This window comes from Tachyglossus aculeatus, chromosome Y3 (genome assembly GCF_015852505.1).
Source record: "Tachyglossus aculeatus isolate mTacAcu1 chromosome Y3, mTacAcu1.pri, whole genome shotgun sequence".
Taxonomy (NCBI): domain Eukaryota; kingdom Metazoa; phylum Chordata; class Mammalia; order Monotremata; family Tachyglossidae; genus Tachyglossus; species Tachyglossus aculeatus.
The window spans coordinates 958,372-970,757 of record NC_052095.1 but is presented as its reverse complement, the minus strand read 5'-3'; the positions used below and the strand labels follow the sequence as shown (position 1 = coordinate 970,757).

At 45.5% G+C, this 12,386-nt stretch overlaps 1 protein-coding gene across 1 annotated transcript in view; it reads right to left on the bottom strand.

Annotated features, from left to right (window-relative positions):
* LOC119946747 (RING1 and YY1-binding protein-like) overlaps positions 1-12,386 on the bottom strand; it is a 71,227-nt gene that overhangs the window by 21,407 nt on the left and 37,434 nt on the right. The window lies entirely within an intron of this gene.

Genomic DNA, 12,386 nt, shown 5'->3' with positions numbered 1-12,386 from the left:
TTGAACGAGTTGTCTACACGCGCTGCCTAGAATTCCTCAACAACAACTCTCTCCTCGACCCCCTCCAGTCCGGCTTCCATCCCCTACATTCCACGGAAACTGCCCTCTCAAAGGTCTCCAATGACCTCCTGCTTGCCAAATCCAAAGGCTCATACTCTGTCCTAATCCTCCTCAACCTTTCAGCTGCCTTCGACACTGTGGACCAACCCCTTCTCCTCAACATGCTATCTGACCTTGGCTTCACAGACTCCATCCTCTCCTGGTTCTCCTCTTATCTCTCCGGTCGTTCATTCTCAGTCTCTTTTGCAGGCTCCTCCTCCCCTTCCCATCCCCTTACTGTGGGGGTTCCCCAAGGTTCAGTGCTTGGTCCCCTTCTGTTCTTGATCTACATGCACTCCCTTGGTGAACTCATTCGATCCCATGGCTTCAACTATCATCTCTATGCTGATGACACCGAGATCTACATCTCTGCCCCTGCTCTCTCCCCCTCTCTCCAGGCTCACATCTCCTCCTGCCTTCAGGACATCTCCATCTGGATGTCTGCCCGCCACCTAAAACTCAACATGTCCAAGACTGAACTCCTTGTCTTCCCTTCCAAACCCTGCCCTCTCCCTGACTTTCCCATCTCTGTTGACGGCACTACCATCCTACCCGTCTCACAAGCCCACAACCTTGGTGTTATCCTCGACTCCGCTCTCTCATTCACCCCTCACACCCAAGCCGTCACCAAAACCTGCCGGTCACAGCTCCACAACATTGCCAAGATCCGCCCTTTCCTCTCCATCCATACCGCTACCCTGCTTGTTCAAGCTCTCATCCTATCCCGTCTGGACTACTGCATCAGCCTTCTCTCTGATCTCCCATCCTCGTGTCTCTCCCCACTTCAATCCATACTTCATGCTGCTGCCCGGATTGTCTTTGTCCAGAAATGCTCTGGGCATGTTACTACCCTCCTCAAAAATCTCCAGTGGCTACCAATCAATCTGCGCATCAGGCAGAAACTCCTCACCCTGGGCTTCAAGGCTCTCCATCACTTTGCCCCCTCCTACCTCACCTCCCTTTTCTCCTTCTACAGCCCACCCCACACCCTCTGCTCCTCTGCCGCTAATCTCCTCACCATACCTCGTTCTCGCCTGTCCTGCCATCGACCCCCGGCCCACGTCATCTTCCTGCCCTGGAATGCCCTCCCTCTGCCCATCTGCCAAGCTAGCTCTCTTCCTCCCTTCAAGCCCCTACTGAGAGCTCACCTCCTCCAGGAGGCCTTCCCAGACTGAGCCCCTTCCTTCCTCTCCCCCTCGTCCCCCTCTCCATCTCCCCATCTTACCTCCTTCCCTTCCCCACAGCACCTGTATATATGTATATATGTTTGTACATATTTATTACTCTATTTATTTATTTTACTTGTACATATCTATTCTACTTATTTTATTTTGTTAGTATGTTTGGTTTTGTTCTCTGTCTCCCCCTTTTAGACTGTGAGCCCACTGTTGGGTAGGGACTGTCTCTATATGTTGCCAACTGGTACTTCCCAAGCACTTAGTACACTGCTTTGCACACAGTAAGTGCTCAATAAATACGATTGATTGATTGATTGATTGATTGATTGATTGATTGATTGATTGATTGATTGATTGATTGATATCACTAACACACAAGCCTGGATTACCTCCACTTCACTCTTGTGCAGGAGCCGCAATGCACTGCTGGTGGAAATCTAGATATTAGGCCAACTATGTCCACTTCAAGTTTATGTGATGAGATATGTGATAATTCTGCCCTCTCCTCTGCCCAGCAAAATTATTTATCCATCCTTATTGACACTCATGCCCATAGCCCTCGGCAGTTGTTCCACACATTTAACTTCCTCCTCAAATCTCCTGTCCTCCATCCTCCTCCATTCTTTGCCCCTAATTGACTTGGCTACCTACATTATTGAGAAAATTAACACCATCAGTTATAACCCCCCTAAGATCTTCCCTGCCCCTCCTAGTCCCTTCCTTCTCTTGCCCCTTCTTCAACTCTCCCATCTTTCCCAGCAATGTCTCTAGGGGATACACTGCTTTCTCTCAAAATCCACCCCCTCCACCTTTCCTTCATACATTATCAAAACACTTGCCCCCTTCATTCTTCCTTCCCTAACTGCCATCTTCAACTCTTTGCTCTCAATGGCTTCTTCCTCACTGCATTCAAACATGCCCAAGTTTCCCCTATCCTAAAAAACCCTCCCTTGACCCCACAGTTCCCTCAAGTTATCTCAACTCACGCCTACCATTCCTCTCCAAACTCCTTGAGCTGTTGTCTACACCTGCTAATTCAAGTTCCACTCCTCCAATTCTCTCCTTGACCCCCTCCAATCTGGTTTCCATCCCCTTTGCTTCACCAACGATCTCCTTCTTGACAAATCTAATGGCCACTATTCCATCCTATTCCTCCTCAACTTTTCAGCTGCCTTTAACACTGTCAATCATCCTCTTCTCCAAGAAACATTATCCAACCTCGGTCTTACTGACACTCTCCTCTCCTGGTTCTCCTATGTCTCTGACTGCTCATTCTCAGTCTCTTTCATGGGCTCCGAATTTGCCTCCCACCCTCTAACTTTACGTGTTCCTCTAACTGTAGTTCTGGGTCCCTTACTAATCTCCATCTCTATCCACACCCTTGGAGACTCATTTGCTCATTCATTCATTCATTTATTCATTCAATCAATCGTACTTATTGAGCACTTACTGTGTGCAGACCCACCAAACTAGCTCTCTTCCTCCCTTCAAAGCCTTACTGAGAGCTCACCTCCTCCAGGAGGCCTTCCCAGACTGAGCCCCCTCTTTCCTCTCCCCCTCCCCATCCTCCAACCTTACTTCCTTCCACTCCCCACAGCACCTGCATATATGTATATATGTTTGTACATATTTATTACTCTATTTATTTTACTTATGCATATTTATTCCATTTATTTTATTTTGTTAATATGTTTTGTTTTGTTGTCTGTCTCCCCCTTCTAAACTGTGAGCCCGCTGTTAGGTAGGGACTGTCCCTATATGTTGCCAACTTGTACTTCCCAAGCGCTTAGTACAGTGCTCTGCACACAGTAAGCGCTCAATAAATATGATTGAATGAGTGAATGAATGAATGAATGAATGAATTTGCTCACATGACTTCAATTACCACCTCTATGTGGATGATACTCAAATCTATAACTCCAGTCCCAACTTCTCTTCCTCTCTACAGTCTTGCATTTCCTCATTCATTCAATCATATTTAATCAGAATATGTTTCTTGGAGTTTACAGAACACTTTCTGTGTGCAAAGCACTGTACTAAGCACATCCTCCTGCCTTTAACACATCTCTACTTAGATGTCATTCACCACATTTAACCTAACATATCTAACAGAACTCCTAAACTTATCACCCAAACTCTGTCCTCCCCATGGCTTTCACATTACCATAAACAGCACTTCCATCCTTCCTGCTTCACAAGTCTGTAACCTTGGCATTATCCTTGACTCCTCTCTCTCATTCAACGCACATATTCAATACATCACTAAAGCCTGTTGGTTCCACCTTTACAACATTGCTAAAATCCATACTATCCTCTCCATCCAAATGCTACTACAATAATGCAAGCACTTCTCCTATCCCATCTTGATTATTGTATCAGCCTCCTTACTAGCCTCAATTCATTCTTTCACTCAATTGTATTTATTGAGCATTTACTATGTGCAAAGCACTGTACTAAGCTCTTGGGAGAGTATACTATAACAACGAATAGACATGTTCCTGCCCACAACGAGCTCACCGTCTACAGGGCGAGACAGACAAAATTATAGCTAGCTAGATAGATAGATAAATAATAAATTACAGAGTTACACATATGTGCTATGGAGATGGAAGGGAGGATGAATGAAGGAGCAAGAGTGGCACAGAAAGAGATGGGAGAAGATGAGAGGAGAGCTTAGTCAGGGAAGGCTTCTTGGAGGAGATGGGCCTTCAGTAAGCCTTTGCAGTGGGGAAGAGCAATTATTTACCTGATTGGAGGAAGAAGAGCATTCCAGGACAGTGGTAGGTTGTGGGCGAGAGTTTGGCAGTGAGATAGAAGAGACCGAGGTACAGTGAGAAGGTTAGTATTAGACGAACAAAGTGTGTGGGCTGGGTTGTATTAGGAGAGTTGCTACGCAAGGTAGATGGGGGCAAGGTGATTAAATGCTTTAAAGCCAAAGGTGAGGAGTATTTGTTTGATATGGAGGTGGATGGGCAACCACTGCAGTTTCTTGAGGAGTGGCGAAACACGGTCTGAAGGTTTTTGAAGGAAAATGATTCAGGCAGCAGAATGTAGTGCGGACAGGAGAGGGGAGAGACAGGAGGCTGGGGGTGGGAGGGTCATTCATTCATTCATTCCTTCAATCGTGTTTATTGAGTGCTTACTGTTTGCAGAGCACCGTACTAAGTGCTTGGGACATACAAGTTGGCAAAATATAGAGATGGTCCCTACCCAACAACAGGCTCACACTCTAGAAGGGACAAACAGATAACAAAACAAAACATGTAGACAGGTGTCAAAACCATCAGAATAAATAGAATTATAGCTATATGCACATCAGCAAGGTGTGTCAGCAAGGAGGCTGACAAAATAATCAAGGTGGGATAATATTAGTGCTTGCATTTAATGTGTAGCAGTTTGTATAGAGAGAAAGGGGCAGATTTTGGTGATGTGATGGTAGAACTGACAGGATTTAGTGATGACTTGAATATGTGAGTGGAATGAGAGAGGGAATGGGCTTGTGAAACAAGAAGGATGGTGGTGGCATCAACAATGAAGGGAAAGAGAGTGGGAGGACAGGATTTGAGTGGGATGATAACAAGTTCAGTTTGGCCATATTAAGTTTGAGTTTATGGAAGGACATCCAAGTAGAAATGTCTCAAAGGCAGGGGGAAATTTGAGACTGCCAAGAGGGAGAGAGATCAGGACTGGAGACGTAGATTTGGGTGTCATCAGCATAGAGGTGATAGTTGAAGCTATTTATTTTATTTTGTTAGTATGTTTGGTTTTATTCTCTGTCTCCCCCTTTTAGACTGTGAGCCCACTGTTGGGTAGGGACTGTATCTATATGTTGCCAATTTGTACTTCCCAAGCGCTTAGTACAGTGCTCTGCACATAGTAAGCGCTCAATAAATACGATTGATTGATTGATTGATTGATTGATTGAAGCTGTGTGAGCAAATGAGTGGAGGTAGCTGGAGAAAAGAAGGAGACCCAGAACTGAACCTTAAGGGACACCCACAGTTAGGGGATGGAAGGCAGAGGAGGAGCCTGCAAAAGAGAATGAGAGGCCAGAGAGGTAGGAGGAGAACCAGGAGTGGGCAGTGTCAGTGAAGCCGAGGTTGGATAATGTTTCTAGGAGAAGGGGGTGGTACATAGTGCCAAAGGCACCTGAGAGGTTGAGGAGGATTAAGATGGAGTAGAGGCCATTGGATTTCGCAAGAAGGAGGTCATTGGTGACTACGGAGAAGGTGGTTTCTGTGAAGTGAGGGAGACGGAAGCCAGATTGGAGGGTGTCAAGAAGAGAATTGGACCTCCCTGTCTCCTGTCTCTCCCTGCTTCAGTCCACACTCCATTCTGCTGCTCAGACCATTTTCTTTCAAAAATGTTCAGACCACATTTCCTCACTCCTCAACAAACTCCAGTGGTTGCCCATCTACCTTTGCATCAAACAAAAACTCCTCAACATTGCTTTAAAGCATTCAATCACCTTGCCCCCTACTACCCCATCTGATTCCTCTTCTACTGTAAACCAGCCCACACACTTTGTTCCTCTAATGCTAGCCTTCTCACTGTACCAGATGTCGTCTGGCTGCTGACCCCTCACCTCTTCTGTATCACCCTAAATTGCTCCAATCATTCATTCATTCATTCATTTTTTTCAATCATATTTATGGAGCGCTTACTGTGTGCACAGCACTGTACTAAGCGCTTGCGAAGTACAAGTCGGCAACATATAGAGACGGTCCCTACCCAACAACGGGCTCACAGTCTAGAATGGGGAGACAGACAACAAAGCAAAACAGGTGTCAAAACCATCAAAATAAATAAAATTCATCCTCCCTCCCTGCCCCAAGCACCTATGTACATACCTGTTATTTATGTATGTATGTATGCGTATATGCTGTAAAAGCAGCATAGACTAGTGGATAGAAGCAGCATGGAGTAGTGGATAGAAGCAGCATGGAGTAGTGAATAGAAGCAGCATTGACTAGTGGATAGAGCATGGGCCGGGAAGTCAAAAATTCAGGGTTCTAATCCCAGATCCACAACTTGTCTGCTGTGTGACCTTGGGCAAGTCACTTTACTTCTCTGGGCCTCAGTTACCTCATCTGTAAAATGGGAATCAAGACTGTGGGCCCCGTGTGGGTCAGGGACTATGTCCAACCCAATTTGCTTGGAAGTTCCTGGCACATAGTAAGTGCTTAACAAATACCATTATTGATTTTACTATATTGTTATTATTATGTATATACCTGTCTCCTCCTCTCAACTGTGAGCTTAATGTGGCAGGGAATGTGCTTCTTGTTGTATTGTACTATCCAAAGCACTTAATACAGTGCTTTGCATATTGTAAGCACCCAATAAATATGGTTGAATGAATGCATCAATTAAAAGCACGCAATCGCCTTATCGTCTCCTACCTTACCGCTCGTCTTCTATAATAACCCAATCCTCACACTTCACACCTCTACTGTTAACCTTCTCACTGTACCTCTATCTCATCTGTCTTGCCGCTGACCTTTCACCCATGTCCTTCTTCTCTTCCCTCCCAAACCCTGTCCTCTCCCTGACTTTCCCGTCACTCTAGACAGCACTACCGTCCTTCCCGTCTTACAAACCTGCAAACTTGGTGTAATCCTTGACTCCGCTCTCTCATTCACCCCACACAACCAATCCATCACCAAAACCGCCGGTCTCACCTCCACAACATTGCCAAGATCTGTCATTTCCTATCCAACCAAACTGCTACCTTGCTGGTTCAATTTCCCATCCTAACCCAACTGGATTACTGCATCAGCCTCCTCTCTGATCTCCCATCCATCTGTCTCTCCCCTCTTCAGTCTATACTTCACTCTACTGCCTGGATTATCTTCATTCAGAAACACTCTGGGCATGTCATTCCCCTCCTCAAAAATCTCCAGTCTTTGCCTATCAACCTTCAAATCAAGTAAAAACTCCTTATTCTCAGCTTTAAGGCTCTCTGTCAGCTCGCTTCCTTGTACCTCACCTCCCTTCTCTCCATCTACAGCCCAGCCCACACACTCTGCTCCTCTACCACTAACGTCCTCAATGTGCCTCATTCTTGCCTGTCTCACTGTTGACTCCTGGCCCACGTCCTACCTCTGGCATGGTATGACTCCCTGCACACATCTGCCACACTAGCTCTCTTCCTCCCTTCAGAGCCCTACTGAGAGCTCACCTCCTCCAGGAGGCCTTCCCAGACTGAGTCCCCGCTTTTTCCTCTCCTCCTCCTCCCCTCCCCATTATCCCCCTCCCTCCCTTTGCCCTACCTCCCTCCCCTCCCCAAAGCACTTGTTTATATTTGTACATATTTATTACTCTATTTATTTTATTTGTACATATTTATTACTCTGTTTTATTAATAATTTGTACATAGCTATAATTCTATTTATTCTGATGGTATTGACACTTGTCTACTTGTTTGCACAACCTTCTAGATTGTGAGCCAGTTGTTGGTAGGGACTGTCTCTATATGTTGCTTATTTGTACTTCCCAAGTGCTTAGTACAATGCTCTGCACACAGTAAGCGCTCAACAAATACGATTGAATGAATGAATGAATGAATGAATGAATGAACTCAATTTTGACGGACAATTACTCTCCCCTTATTCAAAGCCACATTGAATGGACATCTCCTCCAAGACCCCTTCCCTGGCCTTCCCTCCTTTCCTCTTCTCCCACTCCCTTCTGTGTCACCCTGATTTGCTCCCTTCACTCCACCCCCGGTCCCATGCCAACAGCACTTATGTACATATTTGTAATTTATGTATTACATTAATGTCTCTCTCCCCCTCTAAATTGTAAGCTGAGGGTAGGGAATATGTCTGTTATATTGTTATATTGTGCTTTCCTAAGTCTTTAATATAATGGTCTTTTCACAGTACGTGCTAAATAAACATGATTGACTAACTGACTCTCCCTATATCCCCTCTAGTAACTCAAGAGGGAATCTCGTCTCCTTTCTAAAACTACCCCTTCATCTGTGCTTCTGACCCCATCCCTTAATACCATTTTAAAGCATTCACCCTGTCCTTCTTCCCTCCTTGACAGCCATTTTCAACTGTTCATTTTCCAATGGCTTCTTTCCCACTCCTTTCGAACAGGCTTATGTATACTCCATCCTAAAAAAACCTCCTCCTGGACCCCAAACCTTCCTCCAGTTATTATCCCATTCCCTTCTACTACTTCTTTACAAACTCCTTAAGACAGTTGTCTATACCCACTGCCTCCACTACCTCTGATTCCTTGACTCCCTCCAATATGGCTTCTGTCTTCCTTCGATGGGAACTACTCTCTCAGAGGTCACCAATGAGCTCCTTCTTACTAAATCCATGGGCCTCTGCTCCAACCTGAAACTTCTCGACCTCTTTGGTGCCATTAACATTGAGGACCCCCCACTTCACTGTGGGCAGGGAACATTTCTACCTACTCTGTTTTCTTGTACTTATTCATTCATTCATTCATACATACACACATATTTACTGAGCGCTAACTGTAGGCAGAGCTCTGTTCTAAGCATTTGGAAAGTACAATTCAGCAACAGATAGAGAAAATCCCTACCCAACAACCGGCTCACAGTCTAGATGGGGGAGCCAAGAAAATATAAAGCAAGTAGACAGGCACCAATAGCATCAGTATAAATAAACAGGATTATAGATATATACACATTATTAATAAAATAAATAGAATAATAAATATGAACAAACATACAAAAGTGCTGTGGGGCACAGAAGGATGTAGAGCAGAAGGAGGGAGTAGGGGCAATGGGGAGGGGAGAGGGAGCAGAGAAAAAGGGGGGCTCAGTCTGGGAAGGCCTCCTGGAGGACTTTGAAGGCAGGAAGTGAGAAGCAGGATGGCTCAGTGGAAAAGAGTCTGGGCTTTGGAGTCGGAGGTCATGGGTTCAAATCCCAGCTCCACCAATTGTCAGCTATGTAACTTTGGGCAAGTCACTTAACTTCTCTGTGCCTCAGTTCCCTCATCTGTAAAATGGGGATGAAGACTGTGAGCCACCTGTGGGACAATTTGATCACCTTGTAACCTCCCCAGTGCTTAGAACAGTGCTTTGCAGTCATTCAATATTCATTCATTCAATAGTATTTATTGAGCACTTAATGTGTGCAGAGCACTGTACTAAGCGCTTGGGAGGTACAAGTTGGCAACATATAGAGATGGTCCCTACCCAACAGTAGGCTCACAGTCTAGAATGGGGAGACAGACAACAAAACAAAACATGTGGACAGGTGTCAAGTCGTCAGAACAAACAGAATTAAAGCTAAATGCCCATCATTAACAAAACAAATAGAATAGTAAATATGTATAACTAAAATAAACAGAGTAATAAACCTGTACAAACATATATACAGGTGCTATGGGGAGGGGAAGGAGGTAGGGAGGGGGGAGGGGGAGGAGGAGAGGAAAAGGGGGGCTCAGTCTGGGAAGGCCTCTTGGAGGAGGTGGACTCTCAGTAGGGCTTTGAAGGGAGGAGGAGAGCTAGCTTGGCTGATATGTGGAGGGAGGGCATTCCAGGCCAGGGCCAGGATGTAGGCCAGAGGTCGATGGCAGGACAGGTGAGGACGAGGTACAGTGAGGAGGTTAGTGGCAGAGGAGTGGAAGGTGCTGGCTGGGCTGTAGAAGGAGAGAAGGGAGGTGAAGTAGGAGGGGCAAGGTGATGGAGAGCCTTCAAGCCGAGAGTGAAGAGTTTTTGCTTGATGCATAGCTTGACAGGCAGCCACTGGAGATTTTTGAGAAGGGGAGTAACACGCCCAGAGCATTTCTGCACAGAGATGATCCGGGCAGCAGCATGAAGTATAGACTAAAGTGGGGAGAGACAGGAGGATGGGAGATCAGAGAGGAGGCTGATGCAGTAATCCAGTCAGGATAGGATAAGAGATTGAACCAACAAGGTAGCGGTTTGGATGGAGAGGAAAGGGCAGATCTTGGTGATGTTGTGGAGGTGAGACTGGCAGGTTTTGGTGACGGATTGGATGTGAGGAGTGAACGAGAGAGTGGAGTCGAGCATGACACCAAGGTTGCGGGCTTCTGAGATGGGAAGGATGGTAGTGCCATCCATCTACAGTGATGGGAAACTCAGGGAGAGGGTAGGGTTTGGGAAGGAAGATAAGGAGTTCATACAGTATGCGCTTAATAAATGCCATTATTATTATTATTATTAGTTTGGTGGATGTGAGGAGGGAGGGTAGTCCAGGCCAGAGGTAGGACGTGGGTCAGGGGTCGATGGCGGTACAGGCAAGAACGAGGCACAGTGAGGAGGGTATCAGCTGAGGAGCAGAGTGTGCGGGCTGAGCCGTACAAGGAGAGAAGGGAGGTGAGATAGGAAGGGGAGAGGTGATGGAGATCTTTGAAGCCAATAGTGAGGAGTTTTTGTTTCGTATGAAAGTTGATAGGCAACCACTGGAGATCTCTGGGTGGGGGGGGGCGGTGACATGCACTTGCTTAAGCCCTCAACCCATTGGTGATGTGATCTCTAACACTGTTTACGCCCTCAGCCCAGGGGCATTGAGAATTTCCTACCAAGGGATGGTTAATCTCTGTTGGTATTCAGTCCGAGTATAGGCTTAAGACCAACAGGAGCATCCGCAGTTAAAAGGTCTCTTGCTCAGGCTGCCACTGTCATTCTTTAGGATAACAGTGAGCAACTGAGTGAGGGCTGAGACTAGCTTGGAAATCCCTGGTTAAAATGTCTCCTCCAACCTGGACTCTATTGACTGGGTTCTCCCCAGCTTTTATACTATGCTTGTTGATTGTTACATTGAGAAGCAGCGTGGCTCAGTGGAAAGAGCCTGGGCTTTGGAGTCAGAGGTCACCGGTTTAAATCCCGGCTCCGCCAATTGTCAGCTGTGAGACTCTGGGCAAGTCACTTCACTTCTCTGGGCCTTAGTGACCTCATCAGTAAAACAGGGTTTAAGACTGTGAGCCCCACAGTGGGACAACCTGATCACCTTGTAACTCCCCAGCGCTTAGAACAGTGCTCTGCACATAGTAAGCGCTTAATCAATCAATCAATCAATCATATTTATTGAGCGCTTACTGTGTGCAGAGCACTGTACTAAGCGCTTGGGAAGTACAAGTTGGCAACATATAGAGACAGTCCCTACCCAACAGTGGGCTCATAGTCTAGAAGGGGGAGACAGAGAACAAAATCAAACATACTAACAAAATAAAATAAATAGAATAGATATGTACAAGCAAAATAAATAAATAAATAAATAAAGTAATAAATACCTACAAACATATCAATCAATCAATCAATCAATCGTATTTATTGAGTGCTTACTGTGTGCAGAGCACTGAACTAAGTGCTTGGGAAGTACAAGTTGGCAGCATATAGAGATGGTCCCTACCCAACAGTGGGCTCACAGTCTAGAAGGGGGAGACAGAGAACAAAACAAAACATATTAACAAAATAAAATAAATAGAATAGATATGTATAAGTAAAATAAATAGAGTAATAAATACGTACAAACATATATACATATACACAGGTGCTGTAGGGAGGGGAAGGAGGTAAGGCGGTGGGATGGGGAATAAATGCCATTATTATTATCATTATTATTTCTGTAGAAAGATAATCCAGGCAGCAGAGTGAAGTATAGACTGAAGAGGGGAAAGACAGGAGTTTGGGAGATCAGAAAAGATGCTGATGCAATAATCCAGTCGGGATATAATGAGAGATTGTACCTACATGTTTGTGGTTTGGATGGTCAGGAAAGAGCAGATCTTGGCGATGTTGTGAAGGTGAGACCAACAGGTTTTGGTGATGGATTGGATGTGTGGGGTGAATGGAAGAACAGAGTCAAAGATGACACTAAGGTTGCGGGCCTGTGAGACGACAAGGATGGTAATGCCATCCACAGTGATAGAAAAGTCAGGGAGAGGACAGGGTTTGGGAGGGAAGATAAGTAGTTCAGCCCTTATCTTTGTCCTTTGTACTCTCCCAAGTGCTTAGTAGGGTTTTCTGCACAAACTAAGTGCAAAGCAAATGCCACTGATTGATTGATTGAGGCCTTCCTCGACTAAGCCCACATTTTTTTATGTTGTGTTTTAAACTTACTATGCACTAAGCATTCATTCAATCGTATTTATTGA